Source organism: Sitophilus oryzae, unplaced genomic scaffold (assembly GCF_002938485.1).
Source record: "Sitophilus oryzae breed Bouriz unplaced genomic scaffold, Soryzae_2.0 scaffold_1590_pilon_pilon, whole genome shotgun sequence".
In the NCBI taxonomy this organism is placed as follows: domain Eukaryota; kingdom Metazoa; phylum Arthropoda; class Insecta; order Coleoptera; family Curculionidae; genus Sitophilus; species Sitophilus oryzae.
Genome location: NW_022146270.1, coordinates 1,606,187 through 1,626,005, shown reverse-complemented (window position 1 = coordinate 1,626,005; position 19,819 = coordinate 1,606,187). Strand labels below are relative to the sequence as shown.

The 19,819-nt window shown below is 30.6% G+C and overlaps 1 protein-coding gene across 2 annotated transcripts in view; it reads right to left on the bottom strand.

The window, feature by feature from the left end:
• The window catches only part of LOC115879916, a 295,395-nt gene extending 276,147 nt beyond the window's left edge, over positions 1 to 19,248 (bottom strand). For both annotated transcript variants that reach the window (XM_030896968.1, XM_030896972.1), the window contains exon 1: positions 18,978 to 19,248. The gene's annotated coding sequence lies outside the window, so the exon portion shown is untranslated. The remainder of the gene's footprint in view (positions 1 to 18,977) is intronic.
• Positions 19,249 to 19,819: the final 571 nt, after the last annotated feature.

The window sequence follows — 19,819 nt, the reverse complement described above, 5'->3', positions numbered from 1 at the left end:
TGTTATTAGAATTATTTTGAGCAAGTTTATTGTTATCTACTATTTGGTATCCGCAAACATATTTTTATATATTTATTAACATTTTAAAGTTTTTGTTTTATGGTTGAAAAATCCGCGTTTATGAATTGAAAATTTATTCGTGTTAAACATAGAATAAAAAATAATAAAAATTCTTTTATAGGTACTGAATACGTCGTATGATCTAAAAAAGTCGTTTAGTTGGCTTAGAAATGGCGATAATTGGCATTAACTATAATATTTTACATATGAAATAACAGCGACCTTAATTTCCGAGCCAACCTTGACGCCGTTCTTTGTTTAATCATATAATATTACATTAAGTTGTTTAATGATAGAAAATCCGTATTATTAACATACTGTACACAAAATCTACGGATGAATCAGTAGTTCTGGCAACACTGTCTCCGGCAACCACTTACTCTATCGACTGAAAGCAGAACTACGGTACAGTATTCTTTATCCGCTGTGCTGTAAACGACAATCAGCGCGTAGCGGCGCAGAGCTAAACTAAATCTCGGAATTCTCGGACAGGTTGACGGTAACGCCAGCTACATCTCGGACAGGTTTTGTGCCACGAAATCGCCCATAATGTTGCTCATCTTATTTCTTCAATCAACGGTAATACTTAGTTATTTTCATTAATATTTTTAAATATTTATGTAATTTCATTGTTTTTGCTACGTTTTAAAACTATTCAAAAACAAATTTACTTTCCTATCAGCAATATCGACATCAAGATATTGTGACCTAGAAATCCACTAAAGAAAAATAGTAAGTACTTTTCAACTACTAAAAATTGAAATAAATGAGAACTGTCTAAGCTATTATTTTTTATAAATATTATTAATTAATGTTGATACTTTTTTTTAATAGGTGCTACTTTTCTTAATTATTGTTAGTAATATAATAAATTAGTATATATTCAAAAAATTAAAAGAAAGCCTCATTTATTTTAAATTTTATATTTTACATTATTTTATGTATACCGGTTGCGTCTCAAAAGTGGCTCACCCCTATAACTTTTTTATTTTTATTTTTAGATAAAACAACGAGATTTGGTATGTTAGTATATGACATAAATTAGCATTGATCGACATATTCAATTATTTTCGGTCACTTCCAATGACTACAAATTTTGGTTTTTAAATGGCACCCTCGGTATTTTTTTACTTTATTCGATAGAAAATGACACTCTAAATAGAATGACATATCATATGCCAACTTTTGACATTTTCGCATATGGTTTATTTGAAATTGTAACATGCGGTTCATAACGACAATTTGATTCGAAATACCAAGTGTGTGGTATCAAATTATTCGTAAAAAAATGCTTTTTCTAAATATGCTAATGAGCTAGTCTCGTTCCATTTGAAAAAATTGAGATATGATTAAAAATACGATTTGGGCATCTTTTAACCGGCCAGGACAAGACACTAAAAACATTAGACGATCAAATCTATTTTTCCAAGGCTTCTTGCTTAAAAATTAATGTTTTTAACACAGCCATGGCCCTCAAGATTAAAATTTAAAAAACATTTTTTTTTTGAGCGAATATGTCAAAACTTGACATATGATATGTCATTCTATTCAGAATGTCATTTTCTATCGAAAAAAGGTAAAGAAATACCGAGGGTGCCATTTAAACATCAAAAGTTGTAGTCATTTACGGTGAAACAGAAAGTGACCAAAAACAATTGAATACGTCAATCAATCCTAATTTATGTCCCCCCCCCCCATATACTAACATACCAAATATAGCTCTTTTATCTGAAAAAATAAAAAAGTTATAGGGGTGAGCCACTTTTGAGACGCACCCGGTATAAGCAGTCACTGTATGGCTGAGAAAATATTTTTGTAGATTTTTTTAAATTTATTAAATTATATTATTAATTAATTTTTATTTATATCACAAAAAACAGGGTTTTTACTAACATCGTCATTACTAACATGTGGGAAACCTAACCAAACCAAAGGAGCCAATTTTACACATATTTTTAATTAATTCTTGGAAATCAAATTTCGTGAAAAACTCGCGAGAAATTAGTACGGAACCCTCGGTAAAACAACCCAAGTGTGAAAACAGACAAATTGTAACAGACATCACTAAAATACCTAATATAGTAAGTACTCAAAATATATATATTCATCAATATAAACGATCTTTTTACATATCAAAGAACAATTTTAAGCGGTTATGAATACAATTACGACAAAAACGAGCAGCTGGATAGAGGAACGCAAGAGAAAAAAATCATTATGAAAACTTGTTAAACCGTGATTACAGAGCCTGTTCGCGCGTGCAACCGCCGAACAACTGCCAATTTCCATTTTTTTACATCGAATTATTTTTTCATTACGTTGACTTTTCAAGCGGATAGTGTACAAAAGTCGAACTGAACTTAATAACAATTAAGAATCGTTGCCCGTTGCTAATTTAACCATTAAATTGTAAATATTTGTTGAGATCGTTTCGCGTGTACTTTTCTGGTTAAGAACTCACGGATTAAATCGAAGAGAGAGACAGAAATATCTATTAAAAATAGAAGCATCTATCCCCCTAAAAGACAAATCGATTTTTACGATCGATCTTTTGTTAACTTCACATTTTTATGATCTATTTTTCAATAATTCATATTAACTGACACAAAGCGATAACTAGTTGTTAAAATTGAACTAATTTGACAGCTTTGAAGAAGTAAAGTCGGAAATATCCATATCACAGCCACCTAGATTTTATCAAATAATAAAGATCTACTAACACCAAATCATAAAAATAAAGATATCTATGAAAATCTTTGTCTGATGGGTAGGGAACCTTAATAGTATTCTGAAGAGACATTAATTCCCCATTGAATAAAGGATCAATATACTGGATGTTTCATTTGAAATAAAAGAGTAACTTGCTTTTAAAAGTGACCAATGTAAAATAGTAACTTTGTCTCATCCAGTATAAATCTTCGGGTCGTTTTAATTTGATTTAAAGTCCAATGGATATTTTCACTACCTATTAGTTTATGTATATCGTGTTAATTCTAATTTAGGTAGCTTTTATTGAAATGTAAAATTTCCTCTTAATTTTTACAAAATTTTAAATATGTAAAAAAAAATATCTAATAAAACTCACCTGTATCTTTCTCATGGAACGCTGAAATCAACTAATATACATATAGAGTGGTCCATTACAAAATATCAACTTTGATGCTTAACTTTTTTGGGAGACACCCTATAGAACTCTAAATATATTTATAAAATGTTTTCCCTACGTATGGTCCCAAAATTTAATTTCGATATAACTATACAGGGTGCTACAAATTCGAGGTACGAGCATTGGTATCTCGGCAACCGTAATAGATAGGAACATGGTTAAATTGGGGCAAAGTTGCGCTTTGGGATGTTCACCAAGATGCCATCATGCCGTCAAAAAAGTTTTAAAAATTTCAAAGATCAGGTTTTGGGAAAAACGGATTTTTTTGAAAATGTATTTTATTTTTTCCGGTCGTTACTTTTAAGAAAATCAAGAAACTAATTGCACATTCTCATAGCCACTTTATTAGGGCTATCTGATCGTATTTTTAGATTTTTAAATTAGCTGATAATTTGTGAGATACAGAGGTCAACTTATTTTTTTTAATACGGACCTGTATTTTTTATTTCCGGTTCCGAAAGAACTCGGTCTCCTGAGTACAATGATATGCCACACTTTATATTTTTTTTGTTTTGGGTACCTTAACAGCAACAAAACTATTTAATTATTTATTAATTAAAATAATTTCAAGTCCGACTCTGGTTTTTTTAAATTATTTAATCTGATTATATTCATCGCAACAATATTGATCAGCGCTAATTAACACTGAATAAAGAAAATAGAGCCAATTGGAAGATTCAAGTAAATTATATCCAGGTCAGCAATTTAAAGATATTATTATTAACTTTTTTTATTGTGAATTTGAAATCTCAATGTGCTATTTATTAATATGCGTAATATTAATCGTAGTTATTATAAATAAATCAACTTCTACAAACTAGTTTCTAATGTTCTATTTTAGCGTATTTATAGTTCTTTGAACTTTCTTCTTATAGTTCCGAATGCATTTTGTACTCTTTATTGTAAATGTTGAGATGTATTGATTTCACTTTTACAAATGATGTGAAGTTTGTGTGAAGTAATGTATTCATTTGTATATTATTTTTTATTATTTTATTGCATTTGATTTTCCATATTCAATGTTTTACCCGTCATTGTTAAGTTTTGAAAGCCTATCAATATTGTAACGATGAATAGATTGAATATTTAAAAAAAAACAGAGCCGGACTTGAAATTAGTTTAAATAAATTGTGTTTAAATGTCCGAAACAAAAAAAATATTAAGTGTGGCATATCATTGTACTCAGGAGAACGAGCTCTGTCAAAATCTGAAATAAAAAATGCAGGTCCGTATTTAAAAAAATTAAGTTGGCTTCTGTATCTCATAAATTATTAGTTAATTTAAAAATCTAAAAATACTATCAGATCGCCCTTATAAAGTGGCTATGAGAATGTGCAATTCGTTTTTTTAATTTTCTTTAAAGTAACGACAGGAAAAATAAAATTAATTTTCAAAAAAATCCGTTTTTTCCAAAAATCTCAGCAATCCTAGAATTTTTTAAAACGTTTTTGATGGCATCTTGGGGACTATCCCAAACCGCAACTTTGCCACAATTTAACCATGTTCGTATCTATTACGGTTACCGAGATACCAATACTCATACCTCGAATTTGCAGCACCCTGTATACCGTTCTGTACATGAAATAGTTTTATAGCTAATAAAATAGATCCTCAAATGTAACATTGGAGTGTCAGAGTGAGAATAAACAAAATAGGAATAAACAAAATCTAATAAAAATAAAATAAAATCTAATAAACATAATTATGCTAGATATTTAAAAGGACCGATATTTTAAAAAAAATAACCTTCTACTTGATTAGTACTATGTGAAACAGATTCAAAATGTGAATATTCCTAAAAACTAGCCTCTATGATTCTAGATGTCCTTCATAAGTCAAACGTCAGACGCAAATATCCAAGGGTAATTATCCCATAAACATACGAAACATGGGTTGGGACAGACATTTTCGTGCGAACATTTTCCGCTATTTTCTACGAGAATTTTAATTTGGTTGCGTAAACTAATATTTATATAGGATGAAACATACACATGGAAATAATGTCAATACCGGTCATCTTTGTGGCGGATTCATTTCTCAAAAAAAAATCTGGATATTTCGCCACTTGCAAATAAAAAAATCTACAATATAAAATAGTTATTTTTTGTAAACACCTGCTGCGTTAATCCAAGGGCAAGGGACATCCAATTAATCCAATTTGTCAGGAGTATCTATACTAATATCACAGAATATCTAGCTACGCAACAGAAGCCTCGTTACATGTATAAAATCGTAGGTAGCAAAAGGAGACAGGCTTTAAAAGCCTGTCTCCAAATCAGATATTTTGATGTGGTAGTTTCACTACTACATAACAGAGGGCGATAAATTTAAAAGAAAACAGTTTTCTACAAACGAAATTTAAAAGAATTTTATGCAGTGTTGCCATTGTGTAATTTATATTGTAATATTTCCTGATAAGTCTAGCTTCACATTTTCTACATCATTTAAACATATTAAGAGCTCTTTTTTCAAACGTTTAAGTATTTAACTTGCCATGTTAGTTGGAGTTAAATCTTACGAGCTGAATTAAAATCACTTCCTGACGTTTGATTCTAACTGAATCCTGAATTTTGATTGTAATTCGGCGACAATATAATAAGTATTGTTCTACTATTATGACACCACTTCCTGACGTTCGATTGTATTCATACCGTATGATCGGGAAAAAACGGCGTTAGCGATGGCTATGAAATGAAAATCGCTGTCATTTTATGTAAATAGCAAATTATATGGGAAGTGTCATCGATCGTCTTTTCCCAGCCAACTAGACGCCGTTTTTCGGTATCATACGGTATTTGATATATACTTGCGTATTTTTCATGACATTGCAATATTATGGTACCATGAAGCATATCAAGTGATACCGTAATATAGTACCATATTACGATACATGGCGTTCGATTGGGCTTAAACTTGGTATATTACGTATCTTCAGTGACATTGTAATATTATGGTACCATGAAGCATATCAAGAGGTACCAAATAGTACATAGAGGTACCATATACGATACCATTTCCTGGCGTGCGATTGGACTTATGCTTGGTATGGTAAGTATCTTCGGTGACATTGTAATATGATGGTAGTATGATGCATATAAAGTGGTACCTTAATATAGTACCATATTACGATACCACTTCCTGACGTTCGATTGGGCTCATATTTGATTATACTTGCGTATTTTTGATGACATTACAATATTATGGTACCATGAAGCATATCAAGGGGTACCATAATGTAGTACCATATTACGATACCATTTCCTGACGTTCGATTGAGCTTAAACTTTGTATACTACGTATTTTCGGTAACATCGTAATATGATGGCACCATGGAGCATATAAATTGGTACCTTCTATAGTACCATATTATGATACCACTTCCTGACGTTCATTTGGGCTCATATTTGATATATACTTACATATTTTTGATGACATTGCAATATTATGGTACCATGAAGCATATCAATAGGTACCATAATAGTACCATATACGATACCATTTCCTGGCGTTCGATTGGGCTTAACTTGGTATAGTAAGTATCTTCGGTGACATTGTAATATAATGGTACTATGATGCATCTACTATGATGCATATATAAAGTGGTACCTTAATATAGTACCACATTACGATACCACTTCCTGACGTTCGATTTGGCTCATATTTGATTATACTTGCGTATTTTTGATGACATTGCAATATTATGGTACCATGAAGCATATCAAGGGGTACCATAATGTAGTACCATATTACGATACCATTTCCTGGCGTTCGATTGGGCCCAAATTTGATATACTTGTGTTTCTTTATAAAGATTTGTTTAATTAATAATTTTAATTTATTTTATGAATTTTAATTTATTGTACGATGTCGTGACAGCAACTTTTATGCCGAACTAATATATTATTAATTGTACCTGTGTCACTCTTTAAAACATCTAGGTCTATATAAATAACGTGTCAAACAAAAAAAAATTGTTATTATAGTATTTTTAGTCAATTAACATTTTTTGTACTGCATTTTAATAAATCATTTCCATTGTTATTAAACGTATATTTCATTACTAACGTTTCAGCATTAATAAATATCACTATCAATCGCCCTGTATATTATTAATTTTAAAGGTAGTTAAAGTTATTCTCTTAGTTAACATAATAAAGTAGTGTATATTAAAAATGTATTTTGAGAGCATATGTTTTCTAATAATATACATAAAATTAAAACTATTTTAAAAGCCAAACGAATAATTAATATAAGTGTATCTGACAAGAAACGAAGAATAGAAAGAAATTATTATACACCAAAAAAAGAATGGGATGCGAATTAAAGTCTGTTTGAATCTGGCAACTGTGCATTTTTAGCCGAGCTTCAGGGCCGTCGACGTGCCGTCGATCTACGTCGATCCAAAACAGAAAGTTGAAAATTTCCAATTATATTCTGATTATGATATTGTCGCGCCATCTAGTATTTTATTTGTGCAATTTTAGCTCTTTCATTTCGAGTATTTTTCTGTTGCGTAGCTAGATATTCTGTGCTAATATATAAAATCCTTAAGTGACTGACATACTGATTAATCACGATCCTGCTCAAACCACTCAACGTAAGAAGCTCAATTTTGGCATACAGGTTGATTCTAGGGTGTAGAGGTTCGATAAGAAAGGATTTTTGAAATTCCAGTTCCAAGAGGGTGAAACCACCCCTCAAATATTACAATATTTTTTATTTAAAAAACGGTCAAGTTTCCGAAAAAAACGCTTAAACATGTATATTTTATTTTGTTTTTTATGACATATTTTAAGATTTTTTAAAAATGTATACAGGGTGTTTCGAAAAATCTGGTCATTGATTAATCACGATCCTGCTTAAAGCGCTTGACGTAAAAAGCTGATTTTTGGAAAACAGAGTGATTTTAGGGTGTAGAGGTTCGATAAGAAGGGATTTTTCGAAACTCGAATTCTAAGGGGGTGAAACTATCCCTCAAATATTAAAATATTATTTATTTAAAAACCGGTGAGTTTTTCGGAAAAACTCTTAAACACGTATATTTTATTTTGTTGTTTTACATATTTTTAGATTTCTTATAAATTTATACAGGGTGTTTCATAAAATATGACCATTGAGTAATCACGATTCTGCTTAAACTGCTTGACGTTTAAAGCTGATTTTTGGCAAACGGATTGACTGTGGGGTGTAGATGTTCCATAAGGAGGGTTTTCTCGAATCTCAAATTCCAAGAGGGTGAAAACGTCCCTCAAATATTACAATATTTGTTATTTAAAAAACGGATAATCTTTCGGGAAAACACTTGGACAAGCATAATTTATTTGTTTTTTTTACATATTTTGAAATTTTTTAAAAAATCAGACAGGGTGTTCCAAAAAGTTGGGTAATTGATTAACCGCGATTCTGCTTAAACTGCTTGACGTAAAAAGCTTATTTTTGGCAAACGGATTTTTTGAAAGTCAAATTTCAACGAGATGAAACTACCCCTCAAATATTACCAAATAATATCGCCATATTGTTTTTTCTAATGCTGACATAAATGTGAGAAAATTTTATCCAGTTTGTATGTTAATGGAAATTCTTGCTTTGCTTTATCATCACCATTACAAATGATTAATTCGACGCGAACGAAGTCACTGGTACACGCTAATTTTACTAATAAAACAAATTTGCTTAACGGACAAAAAAATGTTTAACGTTTCTGGAGGAATATTTCCTCCCGTCGATGGAAGCAAAAAACACAAAGAACTAAGAAAAAAAATATTTAAAATATCCATTTTTTTAACAGCAAGTCAAAGATTTTTAATAGACGTATCTGTTGGAAAAAAACTATAGTATTCTTGAATAGTTGTAGTTAGATATTTTAAATAGTTTTTTCTGTGTTCTTTTTTTTTAAGATACTCCTCCTGAAACATTAGGCATTTTTTTGTCCGTTAAGCAAATTTGTTTTGTTAATAAAATACCGCTAACAAATTGGTCTCCGTAGGAAACAAACTTTAAAGTGAGCTATAAACTTTCAAAGTGATAGAATTCATAGGTCCATATATCTCAATAAGGATACATACTCTTATCATATGTTCATTTCTAGGACCTCAAAAGAAAAAAAACGTGGAGGTATCGATAATTAAAACTATACGGGGTGCGTCTCAAAAGAAGCTCACCTCCATAACTTTTTTATTATTTTTTTCAGAAAAAAAAACGAGATTTGGTATGTTAGTATATGATATAAATTAGGATTGATTGACGTATTCAATTGTTTTTGGTCACTTCCTGTTTCACCGGAAATGACTACAACTTTTGATTTTTAAATGGCACCCTCGGTATGTTTCTACTTTATTCAATAGAATGTGACACTGAGTAGAAAGAAAAAGAACTGTCAACTTTTGACATTTTCGCATATGGTTTATTTATTTGAAATTGTAACATGCGGTTCAAAACGAAAATTTGACTCGAAATACCAAGTGTGTGGTATCTACCAAATTATTCGTAAAAAATTCTTTTTTCAAATATGCTAATGAGCCACCTTTGTTCTATTTGAAAAAATTGAGATATGGTTAAAAATACGATTTGGGCATTTTTCAACCAGCCAGGACAAGACACGAAAAACTTAGACGATCAAATCTATTTTTAAATCTATAATATCTATCGATAATTAAAACTATACGGGGTGCGTCTCAAAAGAAGCTCACCTCCATAACTTTTTTATTATTTTTTTCAGAAAAAAAAACGAGATTTGGTATGTTAGTATATGATATAAATTAGGATTGATTGACGTATTCAATTGTTTTTGGTCACTTCCTGTTTCACCGGAAATGACTACAACTTTTGATTTTTAAATGGCACCCTCGGTATGTTTCTACTTTATTCAATAGAATGTGACACTGAGTAGAAAGAAAAAGAACTGTCAACTTTTGACATTTTCGCATATGGTTTATTTATTTGAAATTGTAACATGCGGTTCAAAACGAAAATTTGACTCGAAATACCAAGTGTGTGGTATCTACCAAATTATTCGTAAAAAATTCTTTTTTCAAATATGCTAATGAGCCACCTTTGTTCTATTTGAAAAAATTGAGATATGGTTAAAAATACGATTTGGGCATTTTTCAACCAGCCAGGACAAGACACGAAAAACTTAGACAATCAAATCTATTTTTCCAAGGCTCCTTCTATAAAAATTAATGTTTTTAACGCACTCTAGATTAAAATTTAAAATACAATTTTGTTTTGGTTAGCAAAAATGTCAAAAGTTGACATATGATATGTCATTCTATTCAGAGTGTCATTTTCTATCGAATAAGGTAGAAATATGCCGAAGGTGCCATTTAAAAATCAAAACTTGTAGTCATTTCCGGTAAAACAGGAAGTATGACCAAAAACAATTGAATACGTCAATCAATCCCAATTTATGTCATATACTAATATACCAAATCTCTTTTTTTTATCCGAAAAAATAAAAAAGCTATAGGGGTGAGCCACTTTCGAGACGCATCCGGCATACTCAGGTCTATGACTCTTAAAGCTGCGAAAAAAACTTCTAAGTTAACTAAAAAAAGATGCGGCCGTTTATGCGTCAAAAACGCATATTTCGATACTCTCAAGGGAATCAAAATTTATATGGTCTTTTCCGTTGACCTATGAAATTGGTCAAGTAATACCGTCTTATACTACAAGTATAGGAAATAATCTGAAAACTATATATTTTTTTCAAAATCAATTATTTCTTTGTCATTAAGTCTAATAATAATTATTATAAATGCTTAGGAGTTAAAAAGTTTAAATTGGAAAAAATATAAATACATATATTAAAAATGTATTACCATCCTGTATTATTATTAAATAACTTTCGTGTAGAACAGTTCCAGTCCTTATAACTCTCTTTTATTGGTCTGGCCAGACAAGCCCTACCATTATCCTTGAGAGAGTCCAGGGCTAGCACAACCGGGAATCCAGTGGCGTATGGGCGGTGCCCTAATTGATGGCTTCCCCCGTTCGATCGCTGTCTGTTTCAACACGCGACGATCGTCCGTCTGGATTGCCCTTGGACGCCTCTATTACCGTTATAGAGCAATTCGAAAACCGACATGATGTGACTGGAAAAGTTTCTGTTGAATAAATAAATGTCATATCGAGTGTCATATCGACATGAACAATGATAGATGGAATGAAGAGTTGGACCACTGATAGTAGAGATGAGTAGGTGTGTATGGATGTAGGGTTACCAGATGAAAACTTGTTCACCCCTGACAAGCCTTCCCAAAAATCCGGACAAAATCCGGACATCAAACTTTTTAGAGAAGTAGAATATTTTACATTACCTACTGATTGGTAATAGTTATCATTTTTATTTGATTTATAAAACAAGAGCAAAAAATACATTTATAACTTTCAAAACTTAAAATTTACGAAGTAAAACCAGAGTAAAACAATGAATTTACACTGCAATAACATTCAATAACTCAACTTTCCCGGATATTCAACTCTCCCGAAACAACATTTCATAGTTTCTCACACCGCACCGATTTGATCAAAAGCAAAAATAAATTCAAGATTCAAGCCATATTCAAGCAGTTAGACGAAACAAGTGAGTAAACAAAGTGCTCGTTATGTTATACAGGGTGGTCCAAACTGTATTCCGGAAACTTCAGCAGCATATTCTGCAGATACAAATAAGTAAAAAAGTTCGTATAAATGTATGTCTTAAAATGCTTAGTTTTGGAGATACGGGGTTTTTATTTCGATTTTTTCCAAATATTTTCTAAAGTAACGTCAATATTTGGATGAAATTTGGTGTCCGGGAGTTTCTTGATATGAAAAATTTGATTTTAATGTCAATATGGCTCCTGCTTATAGAAGGCGCCACCTACATATTTTTAACTGGTTTGCAGAGTAATAACTTTTCGTCCGTACCTGTATAAAATTACTAAGTAAAAAAATATACATTTACTACGTTTTTTACGTAAAAAAGGTCTCTTAATAAAAATCGCTACAAGTAATATTTCTCGAGATATTTGAAATTGAAATTATCAATACCTGTCATCATTGACATAAACCAAACATGTTGACTAAATAGTTAATAGACTAAAATCATAAATTGGAAATGTTTTTGTGCTAAATTGTATGTACCAAAGAAAAGAAAATTTTATGATTAATTTAAAAAAATAAAAAATTCCCAAATTTATCATTTCAGTCAAATAAATAACTATCTACTCAACATGTTTATTTTTTGTCAATAATAACATGTATTGACCATTTCCATTCTAAATATCTTGAGAACGGTTGCTCGTAACGACTTTTACCAAGAGACATTTTTTTCTTAAAAAATTACGAAAATGTATATTTTTTCACTCAGTAGTTCTATACAGGTACGGACAAAAAGTTATTACTCTTCAAAACAGTAAAACACATGTAGGTGGCGCCTTCTACGAATAGTAGTCATAGTGACATCAAAATCAAATTTCTCATGTCAAAAAACTACCAGACACCAATTTTCATCCAAATATTGACGTTACTTCAGAAATTATTTGAAAAAAATCGAAATAAAAATGAAATTTCTACACCCTGTATCTCCGAAACTAAGCATTTTAGGACATATATTTATAAGAAGTTTTTTACTTCTTTTTATCTGCACAATATGCTACCGAAGTTTCCGGAATACAGTTCGGACCAGCGAAATAGCCCCAAGTTTAACCCCACTAGCAAAACCGGTGATTAAAACTATGCTCGCTACAGTAGTTGAACTCATCTAAAAAGTTTTTTTAGCTGAAATAATAAACTATAATACAAGTTAGACCTTCCGAAGATATCAAAATATTTACTTTTTTATTTCTATTTTTAGAATTTTCACAAATTATACTTCCTAACACTTTTAGAATAATTATAATTTTTTCGTATACTCGCTATTTAAACCCGTGTATTTGTATATATTAGTTGTTTACGATACTCTCCGATGGTGGCAGCATAGGCAGAGAATTGTAAAAAATGTCTATACCTATGTGGCGGATTCATCTATCCAAAAAAATCAACTAATTAAAATTAACTTAATATAATGTCATTTTAACAGAACGTCAACGATTTCTTGTAGACGTTATCTGTTTTAAAAAGTTAAGTGTTCTCGAATAGTTCAATTTAAATATTTTAAATAGTTTTTTTCTTGATTCTTTATATTTTTTTGCTTCCGACGACGGAAAGAGAAAACTTTCCGAAACGTTAAGCATTTTTTTCTTTGTTAGGCAAATTTTTATAACTGTAAACACAATTTCTGACAAGCAGCGTCCGTTTAGGTTTAACGCAGAAGTGTTTACAAAAAATAACTATTTCATTTTGTAGATTTTTCTTGCAGTGCAGTGGCGAAATACCCATAAAAGATTTTTTTGGATAGGCAGAGAATGCATCAAGCCTATATCTAATGTTGTTACTTTATTAGTAAATTCAAAAAAGCATGGAATACCTAGGTAAATATGTTATGATTGAACCGTGTCAAAGAAATCAGCAGACGAGGACTACGTTCAAATTTAGTTTTTGTTTTTTTTGTAAAAAGATGCCATCTTATTTCTTAAAGATATTATCTGTTGTTAAATGCTTATCATTTTGCTTCCAGCATGAAGCAATCCCTAGACGGCAGTTGGTCATCATCCAGCCATCAAGGTAGGTTGTAATTGTGTCTCGACCATAGGTCTCGACTTTCTTTTATTAGTATGTAAAGTTAGCAAATGCTTTGCCTCTTAGTCATAAATTTAAACCTTAAGGTACATCTACCAAATAAATAGAACAGCTAACATCAGGTGATCAGAATACAAAACAAAATTTAGTTAAATTAAAATAAAGGTTTGAATAATATAAATCCGGCAGAACCGGAACCTGGATGTTAAACCTGGAACCTAACATGAAGCTTGATGTAACTCCGACTCTTTTAAAATACCGGATCTACACATCCCTAGTCTGAAACTAGTCATTTTTGTCTTTAATATACAGGGTGTTTTTTTTTGGAGGTTTACATTTTGTCTTTAATATACAGGTACTCATTCGCCTCGGTTGATTATACGAAACCGGAAAGATGTAGAAACAAAATATTTTATGGGTATATGTGGGGAGGTAATGTGCACAATTTAAAATTATTTTGAAATGTACAGGGCGTTTCAGAACTAAGATCCATACCAACGTTATCTTTTTTCTTATGAAACACCCGGTATTTTATTTAATTTTTGGATTCTTGTGCCCAAAAAAAGGTATTTATTATAAGGGTTAAATATGTTTAAAATCTTTGGTTTTTGAGATATTTAAAGATAGTTAAATTTGCATGCTACAATAGAATAGATTATTAACACCCTGTACATTACTTTTCAGAATTAGTTCTTGTGCTGAGTTTAAAGGTAGAGAAATAAACTTTACAGAAAAATGTTATTCCTTCCTTAAATGTATACAGGGGTATTAAAAATTGCTGGTCCATTTTAAATATTTATTTTACATAAAAACTTCGTTATTTTAAATGCAACACTATGTATTTTAAGCCGACCATACCAATAGGTATGGTAGGCTATTAGGATCGGCAAAAAAAAAGTTTTTTTAATTTCACTCAAAATGAGTTACTTGGGTCATAAATGACCTAAATACAAAATATTTTCATGGTGTCTGTCTGTCTGTCTGTCTGCCGTCTGTAACACGAGAACTCAAAAACCGCTGAACCGATTTTAACCAAATTTGGCACAAAAATACTGTTGCACCCGAGAATCTGGCCATTAGTTTTTGGTGGGGGTGGGGGGTTGGTAAGGGGGTATGGGAGGGGGTTAAAAGTTTTAAAAAATCGTAACTCCAAAATTACAGTAGCTAGCGAAACGCGGTTTTCAAATTAAGATTAAGAATAATATTTGCAACAAAATTTGTAATAACATCAAAATCAGTCAAAGTGCAGGTTTCGAGATATTAACATATTTTAGTATGGGCGGCTATGCGTGCCACCCGGCGCCAATTTTTTTAAATAAGTCCAAGCAGATTCAAATGCTCTTTCAAACTATATTAGGGTTTCCTATACCTATCTGGCTCAGATTTTGAATAAAAAGCGATTTTTTAATAAAATTTTAATTAAGATGGCTAGTGTTGTCATGGCAAGTTGTGACAGTTAGTAGCTATTTTCAAAATCGAAATTCGTTTATGGACTTATTTAAATTTATACCAGTTTACTTTTATTTAATTTACCTACAATAGTTTAATAAATAATATTTATTAGATATGTGTATATTATTCTATCAAGAAAAACGAAGAAGTAGTTCTTTGAATTATTTTAAGATGACTTGTAGATATATGGATTTTCTATAAAATAGCCAATTACAGATTACAGCAAATTCACTTTATTCACTTCCAACGACAGGTTTCTACCTAATAGGTTTATTATAAACCACACTACCAGCTCTGCGAAATAGGACAAGAAGTTTTTCAAAGAAACGCTTATCAGGAAGATTCCTATTTGGATATCTTTGGGCATAAGCCCTTCAGGCCAAGAAGCAATTTTCCTCACAAAATAATATCACTAGTACCATATCTATTTGTTCCGCCAGCAGATACTGCTTTATTTTTCTTGATAAAATAATGAATACTTACTTAAGTTACTTATCTATTATAGGTAAATTTAAGTAAACTGTTATAAATTATTTATAAATAATAATGTCCATAAATTAATGTCGACTTTGAAAATAGTTACTAACTGTCACTAGAAAATTGCCATGGCGACACCAGCCATCTTGATTACAATTTTATTTAAAAAACGCTTTTTATTCAAAATCTGAGCTAGATAGGTATAGGAAACCCTAATATAGTTTGAAAGAGCATTTGAATCTTCTTTGATTTATTTAAAAAAATACAGGGTGTTGCATTTGAAATAACGAAGTTTTTATATGAAATATATCCTTAAAATAGATCAGCAACTTTTGATAGCCCTGTATAAATTTAAGGAACCAATACCATTTTTCAGTAAAGTTTATTTCTCTACGTTTAAACTCAGCATAAAAATTAATTATAAAAAGTAACGTACAGGGTGTTAATAGTCTATTCTATTGTAGCATGCAAATTTAAATATCTTTAAATATCTCAAAAACAAAAGATTTTAAACATATTTAACCCTTATAATAAATGCCTTTTTTTGGGCCCAAGAATCCAAAAATGAAATAAAATACCAGATGTTTCATAAGAAAACATATAACTTTGGTGTGGATCTTAGTTCTGAAACACCCCGTATGTTTCAAAATAATTTTAAATTGTGCACATTGTCTCCCCACATATACCCATAAAATATTTTGTTTCTACATCTTTCCGTTTTCGTATAATCAACCGAGGTGAATGAGGTGCGCCACCCTGTATTGTCAGTTATTGACAATATTGTAAAAGGCATATATAAACCTAAACAAGAAATAAAAGGAGGCAGTCGTCTTTTGTCATACCTAAGTCGTCTTTTGTGATGACTAAAATTAAACCACGTGAATTTGGATATGGAAACGCTCTACAGTCTACACCAACATTAATGAAAAATGTGAAAAACGCAACCTGGAAATTGGAGAGAATGAGAATAACACAAAAACAGTTTTTGGTTTTGTGGATATTTCCTTGAACACATTTCAAGAGTAGTTATAGAATTTGTCTGAATTCAAGAAATATATTTATGTAAACCCTAGGATATTTCATTGTATCTTTTAGTTAGTTGTTTGCTTGTATTTGATTGGTAAGCTGTCTCCTCCAAATACGGTTTTATTACTTTTCAGATTATTATAGAAATTATTGTAGATTATAGATTATTATAGATTTATTACAGATTCGTATACCGGGTGCGTCTCAAAAATGGCTCACCCCTATAACTTTTTTATTTCTTTAGATGAAAAAACGAGATTTGGTATGTTAGTATGGCATAAATTAGGATTGATTTGCGTATTCAATTGTTTAGCGTCACTTCCTGTTTCACCGGAAATGACTACAACTTGATTTTTAAATGGCATCCTTGGTATATTTTTACTTTATTCGATAGAAAATGACATTCTCAATAGAATGACACATTATATGCCAACTTTTGACATTTTCGCTTAAAAAAATCGTATTTTAAAATTCAATCTAGAGTGTCATGGCTGTGTCGAGGCTGTGTTAAGAAACTAATTTTTAATCAAGCCTTGGAAAAATAGATTTGATCGTCTGATGTGTTTCGTGTGTTGTCCTGGCCAGTCAAAAGATGCCCCAATCGTATTTTAATCATATCTCAATTTTTTCAAATGGAACAAGGATGGCTCATTAGCATATTTGGAAAAATCATTTTTTACGAATAATTTGGTACCACACAAATGGTATTTCGAGTCAAATTGTCGTTATGAACCGCATGTTACAATTTCAAATAAACCATATGCGAAAATGTCAAAAGTTGACATGTGATACCTATGTCATTCTATTCAGAGTGTCATTTTCTATCAAAGTAGTCTTCTTATTCTTCGCAACAAAGTAGTCTTCTTATTCAAAGGAACAAAGTAAGAAAATACCAGGGGCGTCATTTAAAAATCAAAAGTTGTATTCATTTCCGGGGAAACAGGAAGTGCCTAAAAACAATTAATTGATTGCGTCAATCAATCCTAATTTTGTTAATAATTAGTATCCAATAATCGTAATTTCTCATATACTAACATACCAAATCTCGTTTTTATATCTGAAAAAATAAAAAAAGTTGTAGAGGTGAGCCATTTTTGAGACGTATATATTATAATACCCGGTATATTATAATAGATTTCAGGTTATTATAAAATACCTATTATTTGAGATTATTTTATAAAAAAGTTTGAAATGCAGGTGCTCTTTGCACCAAAATGTTTTTAAGAAAATTGTTGTGAAATTCCTAGTAAAATTTTTATAAATTTTTAAAGTGTGTATTTGATATTAATAATTAATATTTATATTAATAAAGCATTAAAGCAAAAAGACATAAATATAAGCAAAGCAATGTTACAATTGTAAAATACCTCGTAAACTACTAACAACTGAAAAATAGGTATATTCTCTGGGTGGTCTCTTAGGTGGTCTAGGGTAGAGTGCAAGAATTTACTAGTCTGGAAGTGGTTTGTAAGTCATTAGACAACCATCAAAAAACATTTTAAGAATTTCCAAAAAATATTGGTAATAGGTATACAACATTTCGATACCTACTTTTTGCTTTGCTTTTAGAAGCTGTACAAATATACCTACATACCTAGTATATACGTACGCTGGTACCAAGTTTAACAACCTTGCCTACCTGATAGGTGTTTTAAATTTTAAAAAGTACCTAACAATTAAAAAATAGAGATCTGTAGTATATACATTCATTCCATAATATGTACATAGTAAATATTAAAGGTACCTATCATATTAAAATGTTTAATTTATGTACGTTTATACAAATAATATATAAATGTTTTTGGACCACTTGAAAATTTCAAAAGTTAATAAGAACTCATCCACTCCTCCACACATTGACATAAACGTGAAAATTTTTCTTAACGTTACATTTTTATTCGAAAAATAAGTGTTCCAAAAGAAGCACTACAATATAAATATTTAACTTTCAACATTCACTAGACTACTGTAAGTCAAATATAACCAGCTGTTTAAAAATAACTTCACACAGGATCTAGAATACTTTAAAACTTAATTTTAATAAATTTTATAACTTTTTAGACGTCTTGTATTATTACAGCTATATTAGAATAATAATATACGCAATGTATTGTTAAATCAAATGTAAACTTACCAATTCAAAAGGAAAGAAACAGCACCAAGGTTCCAAAAATACTTAAAATTCTTATGCACCAACACTTAAAATTAAGTTTCCTTAGTTTATTATAACACAAAGTACGTGAAATACCGCACTACCGCACTATAGCAAATAAACAATTAAGTAATTCCGTTTTTAAGGCACTACACCGAAAAACATATAAACCAACAATAAAAAATTAGACTTTAATATTTAGAAAATAAATATAACCTCGCCATGTTTTTTTAAAATGTCCAAGTCATATTAGTGCCACCTGGTAGTGAAAGGTCTAAGCATGGTCTAAGCACAAAGAAATACAAATAATTACCTTGCCATAATATGCACCTTGATTGCCAACAATGATCAAGAAGCAAGAAGTCATAATCTGTGGTCGTGGTCATAATTTTTAAAATCTAGGATGGAAATCGGTGTTCTAGCCGTTCTAGCTTTGGTGTCCTAGACAAATTGATTTTGTTTTACTGGTTTTACCACGGGTTTTACTCAGTTTTACTTAAATTTTACGAACCACTTGATTTTTTTGTTTTTTTTTCATTCTACTAATAAATAAACATTACAAAAATTTTATGGAAAAATATATACAGTTGTACAAATATAGGAAGAGACTGGGGGATAGCACCGGTCGCCTGTTATTTTATATTTCTCACGTCTTTAGCTATACTTGTTAAGTTGTACAAAATTTTCAAATTTTTTCACGGAAAAAGTAACTTAGGGGGGTGTCTGGGGTTGAAACGGGGGTCGAAATAGGTATCATCTCTAAAAATATTTACATTTACTTCACAGACTTACTTATAGTCTCCGTATTATATGACATTTTAATT